Raw genomic sequence first — 12,523 nt, 5'->3', positions numbered from 1 at the left:
CCTCAGTCAGGCATGGCTCCTAAAAGGTTTCTGTCTCGTGTCTCCGTCATGTCCACATCTCTGCACGTATACAGGTTCACTCAGCAACCTCGGGCGCAATTACACAAAAAGTTAAATGAGGACAAGGTAGACGTTAGAAACACTGGTCCAGCTTGACATTCTCACACACACACACACACACACACACACACGCACGCACGCACGCACGCACGCACGCACGCACACACACACACACACACACACACACACACACACACACACACACACACACACACACACACACACACACACTCCTCACAGCAGGCAGCAGGAAAGAGTCTGGTGGAGTTGGAGTGGAGACGGTGGGTTTTAATGACACAGTATCTCTCAGAACGTTGTTCCCATAATTACGCTCTGTCTGACGTGGATCTGTCGTTGGCATTGATTGTTTGTCCTGATGCCCACCTCCTCAGGGGGAGAAAAGTGTGCGAGTGTAGAGGGGAGGGAGGGTTGAGGTGGATGTTTGGATCCCCTCGTGCTGGACAGGTTGCATTCAGGAGCCCGTGGGAGGCCCAAACTGGAGCCATTGGTGAGATTGGTATCGTGTTAATGGCTCCACAGGCTCCAAGACACATAGCAGCAAAACCATAAGAGGCACTGGAATGTGCAGCTCTCTTGAATCATTGTCATAATTAGGGACAATTGCACACGCAGACCCGAGACCTATTTTGCTCCTTGTGGTGACTCCTCTCATGCCTCACTAGACTGCTTATGTCTGTGTGTGTTACAAGAATAATTTAACATTTTTGGGGAATGCGTATGTTAGATTTTTTTGCAGAGAGTAAAATGAGATGATGAGTACCACTATCATGCGTGCGTGTTTGTGTTGAGGCTAAACCCAGTGACAGTTAGCTTAGATGAGCAAAAATACTGGGAATAAGGGGTATCTTTTCATTTTTACACTTTACTGAATTGTATTTATTTAGTATAAACCCCTTGAGGTGAACCATCTCGTTTTCCAGGGGGTCCTAACATACAGCAAAATAACACGAACAAAATGAAGTCATACAACAAACAAACAAGACTACATTCCCAACACACAAATTAGAAATTACCAATCTGAACACAGAAAAGCCAAGAACAAACATTTAGCCGGCAATAAAATAAAAATGAAATAGTGTTTTGTACGTGTTAAATCATCACTTGGATTCTTGTAGGCTACTGATTAAGCCAGGGGTCTTCACATTTGGACACAGCGAAATCTGTGTTTAGGAAGGACACTTCCCATCATGCTTTGGGGGACGTAAACAGGAAGTAGGATAATATTGCATTGAACTCAATATGGGCAATACATTTAGGCCCTTTTGTTTGGCCGTTCTTTCTTTACAAGGCAACATCAAATGTATGCCGAATTATCTATTAGCAGTTCCAGTTTGCAATTTACCTATACTCATGTAGACAACTATCACTGGACCACTTTGATACCACACATCTCTGGAGTTGGAGCGCCTTTTTAAAAAATATTTTAAAGCGGATTTAAGGGTGTTATTTCGCAATGGACATCGAATATCACAAGATCTTCCGAAAGAGTAAGTCCCAATTACTTTATAAATATGTGAATGATGTATGTGTGTTTAGATTTAACCGAGTTATAAGACGGAGAAGGAGTCTGCTTTTTTACATCAGTTTTTTAGACCTACATGTCTGTCCCTTCAAACACATTAAGTATTTTCGGCACTGGCTAATTTCTATCTATTTAAACTTGGTATTGCTATACAGCAGTATGTTCTCAGGGTTCCTAATGCACAGTGGTGGAAAGTAACTAAGTACCTTTACTCAAGTACATTTGAGGTACTTTACCCGGGTATTTTCATTGTATAGCCTACTACTTTATACTTCAACTCTAATTCATTTCGGAAGCCACTTTTTTTAATCCACTACATTTATTTTACAGATTGATTTACTAGTTACTGTATACATTCAGATTTTGACCAACAATACTAAGATAACACTTTTAAAATATGATTATTAAAGATAAGATTAAACCATCCAACATTATATTTAACTAACTAAAACCACGAGTGGGCTACCATCAAATTAATTCGCTTTTTTTCTGCAATGATTACTTTTACACCTTACTTTAAGTACATTTTAACACAAGTTAATACTTAAGTACCATTCTCAATGCAGTAGTTTTACTTATACAGTGTACTATTAATACTTTTGAATCCTTTTTCACCCACTGCTTATGCAACAGCAGCACTAAGCTCAGTTATTATGGAGAACATGGCAGACATCCAGAGTAATACTCCTCCCCATATGACAGATGATTAGGCCTTAAATAGCCACTATTGACACTAATAAGGGCAAATATCCCTCATTATGTTTTCCACAAGTGATAGCAGAGGCTACTCAGGCGTGGTGGGTTGGGGGGGAGGAGACGGGACGACCCATGGGAATGAAAACAGCAGATCTGGTGATGTCCAGGGCCGGTAGCTCATGTCTGAGGGTGTGTCGAGTCTGAGGTCGATGATGGGGATAAGATAAGGCCCCGCAGCGATAAGGCTCCAGAGTTTGGAGGGCTGAGGGGCCTCAGAGTGATGAGGCAGGGAGGACATGATTAGAGTAACTGCTACCTGGGAAAAACATGGGTTTGGACCAATTACTACAAACAATAAACTACAGCTCTTATGACGTAGGCTACTATTAGAGGAGACCTGACAGTTTCTATATGTCTTGATTTAACTAAAGCTCAACATTATCTTCTTACAGATACATCTGGCATATCTTGATCCACTTTACTTTATTATTTTAGTTGCTTTTAAGTTTTAATAACAACACTTTGGAGAAACCAGCTCGAGTGCGCTAGAATTTGAAAGTACACCACCCGAACAAATCTGCTACTTCCTTACAGAGCCCCTCCTCCAACACACACGAACGCGCACATGACCAATGAGGGCACGAGATAAATGTGTGCCCCGATGGAAGGCTGACAGGCAGGTAGGCCATCCAGTTACTTTAGCCCGGCCGGCTCAGATGATTGGTCGTGCTTTTTACAGTACTACGGCTTCCACAGGTGACTTTTTTTTATGTATTTATTGTCAAAGCATTTAATGTATTCATTGCTAACGGGATGTTAAGAGCATTCCATGGATAACAAAAAGTCAGTAGGGCCTGGCTCATTTCGTGGCATCTGCAGGCAGTGGCAAGTACCTCCGGCATCTGCCACAGAGGCTGTCACTACCCGATCCGTCCCCCTGCCCGATCGGTACTGCGCATGTGCGAAATGGTCCGGAAGTCCGGACCACAACCCACGATGGACAGTTGACACAGTGGCTTTTAGCAAAGCTCAAAAAGAAAAACCGAGAGAGATGAGTTATTGTTATTACAACGTGACTTCACTATTATTTAACAACTCTTTTTATTGGGTTCTTTTATTTGGGGTTAAGTACATTGTCAGAATAAGTGAGGAATGGATTTAACTTCTGTTAGACAGCCATATGCCATACATGTTTGCACACATTCACTGTAAATATGTATTCAGTATGATAGCTGTCTAACAGAAGTTAAATTCATTTCTCACTTATTCTGACAATGTACTTAACCCCAAATAAAAGAACCCCATAAAAAGAGTTGTTAAATAATAATGAAGTCACGTTGTAATAACAATAACTCATCTCTCTCTCGTTTTATTTTTTGAGCTTTGCTAAAAGCCACTGTGTCAAGTGTCCATCGTGGGTTGCCGTCCGGAGTTGTCCAATATGGCGGACCATCTCGCACATGCGCAGTACCGATCGGGCAGGGGGACGGATCGGGTAGTGACAGAGGCCACTACTCCGTGGTATCTGTGGCAAGTACTTCCGGCAGATGCCACCGAAAGATTATACATTATCATTTCTATTCAATTTTACTTGGAGCATGGTTTGCTAAAATAAACAAACGTGCTATATTTATGATGAAATATTGGCGAGTGAGGGTTGCAACGCCCTTGGCAATTGTCGCTTCTTGAGGGGAGTTTCCACTGCTTGCTACGATAAACCAGGTGTATGACTAGTAAAGACAAATAATTAACAAATACATATCTGTATTGACACACCAACGTGTATACTGGTGTTATTAGACTTGGCCAGCGGACTTAGGGCAGCTGTAACTGATTGCAGTTGCCACTGCTAGTGAGATGCTAAGGTTTACTTTATAAATTAGGCAAAGGACTTATATTTGCCCCATGCCTTCAGCAGCAGCAGGCCATTCACTTTGATGTTATCCCGTTATGAAATGTCATCATTTCAACAATAAAGAAATGCTACATAAACGTTATCTTGCACGTTTTATCGAACCATCTCCGTTTCTAACTTTCAATATATTTAAAAAGAGATCTCTCTCTCATCTGCGTGCGGGGGCGGGGCCTCACATTTTGTGAGGAAACTTTTCCAAGTATTCCAAAATGTATTCACTTCAGGTTTACGAAAGTACCTGTAATCAGATTAGTTGTTTTTCAAATGTAACGCGAGCTGAATACAGTTAGGCTACTTGTTTTTGTATTCTGATTACGTAACGCCATTACATGTATTCCGTTACAACCCAACCCTGTGTACAGATCATCAGTCCTGTGTACAGATCAGTTCGTTAAAGTCATGCCTAAACAGCGACATTTTACACGATACATACGGGTGTAAATAGCAGCATTTGCCACGGAAGGCGAGTGGCAGCTACAGTAAACCTTCTCTTACTCTGGCATCTTGTGGCAACTCCCATTGAGCAGCGGCAGATGCCTCGGCAAGTTGTGGCATCTGTGGCATATGCCGGAAGTACTTGCCACAGATACCACAGAGTAGCGGCCTCTGTGGCATATGCCAGAAGTACTTGCCACAGATACCACAGAGTAGCGGCCTCTGTGGCATATGCCAGAAGTACTTGCCACAGATACCACAGAGTAGCGGCCTCTGTGGCATATGCCAGAAGTACTTGCCACAGATACCACAGAGTAGCGGCCTCTGTGGCATATGCCAGAAGGACTTGCCACTGCCTGCAGATGCCACGAAATGCGCTTGCTGTCTCTCCAAAAAGTGCTTCTGAAGTGAATTACCTCCCACCTTTAAATGCCAATTAAATCCGATTAGGTAACCTCCCCCAAGTATGAATTGGTCGCTATTTTTCACTATTTTCACAATTGATCTTCCATAAAACCTTTTAAAGGCAATACTATATATTTTTGGAGTAACTGAAGCTTTCAAAAAATAGTAGTTTAGACAAGAGTAGTATATTTTCCTCTGAAATGTGACAAGAAAAAATACATCGAACTTGTATCAGAATCAGAAACAGGTGTATTGCCAGGTAGGTTCACACATACGAGGAATTTAACTTGATGTACTTAATATACTGAAGTAAATGTACTTCTCCAACACGGTTTATTAAAGAACTTGAGCGCGTCTGAAAATCATTATTGTTAGGTTATTATTAAGTTAAGTCATTAAATGTGAACTTGGGGAGGAATAACTTCCTAAAGCGAGGGAACCGTACCTCAAACAAGCAGCAACAATGTGTCATTGCTGCCTCAGTATTGTGGAGATGTTCCATCCTCCGCAGTGCCATCGATTCTCCTCAAGCTTAAGCGAACCCACTCTTCAGTAAAGATGGTGTTTCGGTCCTTGCGGCTTGAGAAGAGACCTCCTCCCTTTTCAGCTCGACTCTCTGAAACACCTCAGTCGCTCTGCGGGGAGAGCCCGTGTGGTTTTTTCATTACTCAGATCACGACAGTCAAACGGTTGTGTGTATCCCGGCGGAGGCTGATCCAGTGGGCTCGTGAATGCCCAGGCGTCCATCCATTTGTTCGAGTGTGATCTCATTTATCACACTTGTCACTCCCGGGGCAGCTATAATCTCCCAGAAGCTTTTAGTAGAAATCCCGCTGACAGTGTTATTTGAAATGCTCTGTGATAATTCATAATAGAGTTTACACGTTTGTTGAAAAGATGGAGGAACGCTTAATAGGGGGGTGTGTGGCGTAGTGGGATGTCGGTAGGTGTTCGGATCAGGGGGTCACAGGTTCAAACCCCCAAATTGTTTGTCCACAGTGTTGAGTGTGTAAGTTGCTTTGGATAACAGCGTCTAACAAGTGTCATGTAATAACTGTAAGGACGAAAATAACTTGTATCAGTTCTTACAAGGGAATCCTCTTTCCCCACTGTTGTTCAGACTGTTGCCTGCCTGCTGTATTACTCCTTAAGGCGCAGGGATATAATGAGATGGCTCGTGGGATGAGGCGCTCAGTATGAAATGGATTACACACAAAACACCAGTGTACTTTCACACAGTTCACAGACTGCACACTATAATCTTCCAAATCCTGTCAAAGTCCCGGGGATGTGTACGGCAGCAAATATACGCAGTCTCTGTGCGTTCCTCCTTCCTCCCACTGCGCCTGCATCTGAATGAGAAGGAGCATCTCGATATGTTTTGGCAGGCCAATAAAAGTGAGAAAGTAATATCTGTGGACGTAACTCTTTTACCCTGAGACAGGTTTACAGTCTCGTGCTGGCAGGATGGATTCCTGAAATAAACTTTCCAGACACAGGGAGTGAAAACAACTCCCTTTCTTTTGTGAGGGAGACGAGGCTCGGCCCGATATTCATCAGTGGGGATAACCTCTGACCCCAGAATCATATGACGCTGAGTGCTGGGGATCCTGCTGCAGCCAGACAGTCTGTCTGAGTCTCTCGCTCTCTCTCTCTCTCTCTCTCTCTCTCTGTCTCTCTGTCTCTCTGTCTCTCTGTCTCTGTCTCTCTCTGTCTCTCTCTCTCTCTCCCTCTCTCTCTGTGTCTCTCTGTCTCTCTCTCTCTCTCTCTCTCTCTCTCTCTCTCTCTCTCTCTCTCTCTCTCTCTCTCTCTCTCATGCGGCTTTCACACCAGAGCTTTTCTGGTTCAGCTCCGGTTTCCCTTTTCAGCTCCCGCTCTGTGCACACCGCCCACTGGCGCCCCAGAGCTGCCCTTGCTGCGTCATGACGTCACCGTTTACATCGCTGATTTGCCCCCCAACGGCAGCTCACAACAACAACAACTGCGTCGGGTCGATGATCGTGTTGCTTTTAATCACACGAAGCCAGAATAAATTGAATAACGACTTCTCCAACCTTATACTTTGCTCCAGAGTGCCGTGGTTCATTGTTTATTAATGTGTTTCTGCAGCATTTACCGACCGCTGCAGTGCTGGCTGCTCTTCCACGGAGTGTATTCTCCCGTTAGCTCCCGGTTAGCTCACACTGCAGCGGCCGCTCTAAAGCATTCACTGTCCGACTCACACAAGCAGCTGAAGCATATCCCCAGTTCCCCTTAGCCTAAGTGAATGTGTGTCAGTCTGAATTGACACTGTTTGGTATCACAACGCTGTTATGAAAGTGTCTCTGGTATAAAACGGGTGATGTTGGCATAGCAACCGAAGCTAAACTGACTACTTGCATCCGATAGCTGCAATAATACAAAACAACACGTCTGCCTCTCTCCACAATGATCGATAACAGCGAACGGATGGTCAAAGTAAGGCACAAATAAACAGAATCACATGAAGGGTGTCGATGTGCTTCTGAAACTCTACAGTGTTTCTAATTAATTATAAATTATTACACTACTTTCCTGTAGTGTGTCATATACACCTACCTGCCTACATGTACCTACCTACCTACCTACCTACCTACCTACCTACCTACCTACCTACCTACCTACCTACCTACCTACCTACCTACCTACCTACCTACCTACCTACCTACCTACCTACCTACCTACCTACCTACCTACCTACCTACCTACCTACCTACCTACCTACCTACCTACCTACCTACCGACCGACCGACCGACCGACCGACCACATTTGAATGATGATCATACAAATGTGCATCCCCTCGTCTTATGACACAGAATAAACCTGCCTTTATAAACTGAGGAAATCATGGAATATTTTAAAACTAAGAGAACCAACTTTTTAAAACTAAGAGAAATATCTCCCCTCTTACCTCCCCCCCCCCTCTTCTCCTCTTTCCACTCACCCCTCAGATACCAGCATGCAGACAAGACGCTGGGCTCTCACCGCCCCAAACAATCACCATTAGGTGGGCCATGACAGAGCTTCTCCACACCGTGCGACGGACTGAAACAGCTGCTGACAGGCCCATCTCCCCCGGCCCGCTGCGGTCTGCTGCCATGCTCTGATTGTGACACCGGTTTTCGGATAAGGTACTCTCAGGACATACCTAAAGATGACAGCCCGATAAACAAAATACCTAACGGCTTTTCCTACATTTGATTCAATTTCCCCCAAGATCCAGGCACTGCTAAATTGTTTCCATCTCGCAGCACTGTACTCTTATCTGGTGATCACAGGTTATAACCTTAACATGATGTCAGGACGTCAATGGATATGTATCGACATTTTTTTTCTTTTCTGTAACGGTAATTACAGAGCAATTATGGATAAATCTCAGGGTAGGAAGCATTCATACTTTCACTAATCCAGACATGGAGCCGCTAAACATGTAATTACCTTATAAAAGAAGTATGCCCAATTTACATGCACTCAACAAAATGTAAGGGCAGATAATGTGGTGATTTTCACCAAGATAACTACTGGGATCAGGTGTTTGCGCACTACAGTAATCAGTGTTGAAGCATGTTGTGAAGAGCCTGTATAATGAACTCCAGCAATTATAACAGTAATGTAATGTTCCCGTCGGCAGACTGTTACCTCACCTTTACTGCTATGGTGTTGACGTTGAATACAAATGTGTGTACTCATGATGTATGGTGGCGAATATGACATGTTTTGATGAAAAGGGGGCTTGCAGGTGGGTTGCAAAGTCCCCTCCTCCCTATGCTTACAGGAAAAAGCGACCAAGTCCATATGGCATACATTGCTGTGCACTTCATAATTTGGCAACTGTCGTGTTTGATGCATTTCACTCAAGTGAGTCATGGTTGGAGTGGAGCCCCGTGCCAAGGAGGTGTTGGGTTTGAGTGTTCAGAATGAGGCGGAGAGCGTGAGGTGACATGTTCTGCTGGTACAGAGGATATGTGAGATACTCCTGTAATGAGTGCTTTGTGAGATAATGGTATGCACGAGCCCGCCTCCTGCGATGTTCCCTCACACGGCTCCACGGGCAGCCGGAGGAACAATGCCGAAACATGTCATGGAGACGAGCTCGGGACGCATGTGGCGCTCGAGGAGGGGGTGGTGGAGCGGGTTGAGAAATATAACCTGATTTACACATGGCAGGTGATTGAGTTGCATTAGATACAACTTAAGTACTCCTCTAAATCTCACTGGGTCTCTTATGTTAACGGCTAGATCCAATCTTTTTGCATCCTTCACCATGTTCATATTTGCCATCTAAAACCCAAATGATTTGCAACAATATTGTGAGTATTTTCCAAAGTCAGTCCTGTTTTAGCATCAAGTTCTCTTTTTGTTTGAGTACAACGTAACTTTCTTTGCTACAAATGAACGCAACGTATTTTTTGCCGTTTAGGTTCCCATGGACAAATTGTTGGCAAATAGGTGATTATTTACCCATTTAGCAGTTACAGAGAAACATCTTTATATTTGCAGTAATTTTTCCAGGCACCTATAGCAAGTAGAAAGTGAGCTAGAAGTCCATTATGTCCATAAAATACTGCATTTTTGCTCAGTTTTGGTCTCTTCCAAGTCCTTATGCGGAATATGTTGCTCTTTAGTTTCTAAATGCTTCATTTCGTTCTGCTGGTGGTCAAAGTTCAATTTGGTGCGAGGCAGAAAGTGAACAGAAGGTTTTTTAGAGCTTTTTCCTTCCCTGCTTTAGCCGAAAACGACACTATGAGAGCAGTGAGAGTGTACCGAAACCTTGAAGTTCGGTCAGACAGCGAAACTATGAGCTAAAACCCACGATAAAGCCTCGTCAGCCGAGACGGAAGTGCATACTCTGTTGATAACTATCTGTATGTTCATTGTTACGATTAACCCAAACAAATGTAGATAATTGCTGCTTTAAAGGTCCCATGTCATGCTTTTCCGGTTATCACCGTCCCCTTGTGTGTTATGAAGGTTGTTCTGCATGTAAACGGTCTGCAGAGTCACAAACCCTCAAAGTGCACCCTGTAGCGAGTAAAACTCTAACACAGAAAATACCTGTCTGTGCTGCCCCAGAACGCCTCGCTGGAGACTTCTCCTTTTCCATTTGTTTCTTCCTGGGTACAGTGACGTGCCCACACCCAAATGGACCAATCCGTGGACTTCCACACACACACACACACACACACACACACACACACACACACACACACACACACACACACACACACACACACACACACACACACACACACACACACACACACACACACACACACACACACACACACACACACACACACACACACACAACACACACACACACACACACACACACACACACACACACACACACACACACACACACACACACACACACACACACACACACACACACACACACACACACACACACACACACACACACACTCTCTCAATCTTTTCTCAGCTGCAGCTCTACCGATTTCTCCTCCCTGAGATGGCGGGACGCGGCGAGGCTGTGAGTCAAACTCCCAGCCAGGCTGCGGGTGTGGGTTCGGGCTGGGTTTTGCTGTGTCTCGCAGACTGGAAACCAATGTGATTTTGGAAAATTGCACAATATAAATCTATTCTAGTAGACCTCAACAATGGAATTATGATCATTAGAAAAGGCCGTGACGTGGGACCTTTAAGATGAACTTTGGTATACTTTTATTGCAAATAACGACGACTGTAGATTTCTGATGAACTGCTTTGGATAGGCATGCGAGTCCTGGTTTAAGACGGACTTGAAAAAGTGTGCACCTATCCGTTAAACCACTTGATATAAATGTGTTTGGATGCTCAGAAGCATGTGTACACAACATTTTGCTGCAGAGAGCAGCGTCTAGACGGGGAGCGGTGTGGCTAACATCTGTGTGCTCCTGTCCCGCGACAAATAGCTGTGACGGCATTTCCTTGGATTTTCTCTCACATACTGTGTCTTTATTTCCAGTGGTCAAGCTCCCATTGCAGCGCCCACCATGGATAAATGCTGCTTTTGTGAAGAGTTGTTACCCCTCTGAGCAGCTGTCCCCAGCCCCTCAGGCAGGACTGCGCTCACAAACCAGAGCAAGTGCGTTTCGGCTGTCAGGGCATCGAGAAAAAGAGCATTCAAGCTGAGAGACAGTTTTCATTACTGCGCACAGCCAACTTTAGAGATCATGTTGGAAAGAATATTTTCTCAAGAAGTCCCTGTGTGAAACGAATTGAAACGGGACACACCTGTGTACTGTGCATACTTGATGTGTGTACATAATGCATACTTCATTGAGATCTGGCTTGGATACACCTCACACCTCAAACCATTTCACAATTCCTGGTAGTATCATGACTCACTCTGATGCGCCGAGGATGTTCCAAAAATGTGGTTTGTAGTCACACTAAGCTGTTAACTTTCCAAGATGATGTGGCCAACAATCAAACAGAGATCCAGAGCTCAAGTAGAATAAACTTGCATGGAACAAAAAAGGATTTATCTCAGAAAACGATTGCAGTAAAGAGAATAAATGGGCTACAAAGGTTACAGTGATGGGATGAAATTAAGTATATTTACTCAACTATCAAACTGTATATATACAATTACGCAGTACTTTAACTGAGTATTTTCATATCATGCTGCTTTATACTTCTACACTTCTTCATTTTGGAAGCCAATATTAAACAGCTCAATTTTCTTTTGTACTTTTACTTAAAGAAGAAATTTTTTTTTCACCCTCTGTCTGAAACCAGAGCCCAGTCTGCTCTGATTGGTTAGCTGGCCAGCTCTGTTGTGCTTGATCAACCACTTAGAGATGTCCCACCCCTTAGCCTATCAGGTACAATGTGTTGGAGCGCAAGCCAATAGAAGTGCAAGTGCTACATAGTGATGTCACTATTTTACAGAAGTAAACAAAGGAGTCTAATGGAGGCGTTTCAGCATAATACGGCCTCTTTGAGAAGGAGTTTGAAAGCAGGACTTTTACTTGTAGTAATGCTACCTTTTAATCAATCGGAGTGCTTCTTCCACCACTGATAGGTTAACAAAGCTGTGGAGGCAGAAAAACCTGGCTCTAAGAGGCTGATTAAATACAGGAGATGCAATGAAGCCAGGCAGAGCAAGTGTGTCTCTAATAAGGCCTTGACTATTACCTGGAGTGACAGCCAGAGAATGGGAGGAGAAGGGCTGGCTCCACTCTGCTCACTCAGCCAGAAAGCCCCAAACGGCAGGGCTAACGCAGGTCAAGTGATTTGGCGCCTCGGGTGTATTAAAGCTATTTACAAGGGACTAAAGGATTTACATTGCTTCGGCCCGTGCTTTTCTACGACCTGGCACCGGGCTGCTAAGTTTTCTCTCAATCAATACGAAAGGGTAATAAAGAATGTTGCCTTTAACGCCCGCTTGGCTTTTTGTTCACTTTGCAGGGGGAAAGGAGGTTTTACGGGCTGCTCCCGA

The 12,523-nt window shown here is 44.1% G+C and overlaps 1 protein-coding gene across 1 annotated transcript in view; it reads left to right on the top strand.

Moving 5' to 3' along the window:
* The first annotated feature begins 1,304 nt into the window (after positions 1-1,304).
* olfml3a (olfactomedin-like 3a) overlaps positions 1,305-12,523 on the top strand; it is a 42,559-nt gene continuing 31,340 nt past the window's right edge. Inside the window, exons 1-2 of the mRNA XM_034086390.2 lie at positions 1,305-1,568; positions 8,025-8,204. The gene's annotated coding sequence lies outside the window, so the exon portion shown is untranslated. The remainder of the gene's footprint in view (positions 1,569-8,024; positions 8,205-12,523) is intronic.

This window comes from Pseudochaenichthys georgianus, chromosome 7 (assembly GCF_902827115.2).
Source record: "Pseudochaenichthys georgianus chromosome 7, fPseGeo1.2, whole genome shotgun sequence".
Lineage (NCBI taxonomy): Eukaryota > Metazoa > Chordata > Actinopteri > Perciformes > Channichthyidae > Pseudochaenichthys > Pseudochaenichthys georgianus.
The sequence above is the reverse complement of the archived record's forward strand: the minus strand, read 5'-3'. Positions and strand labels throughout refer to the sequence as shown.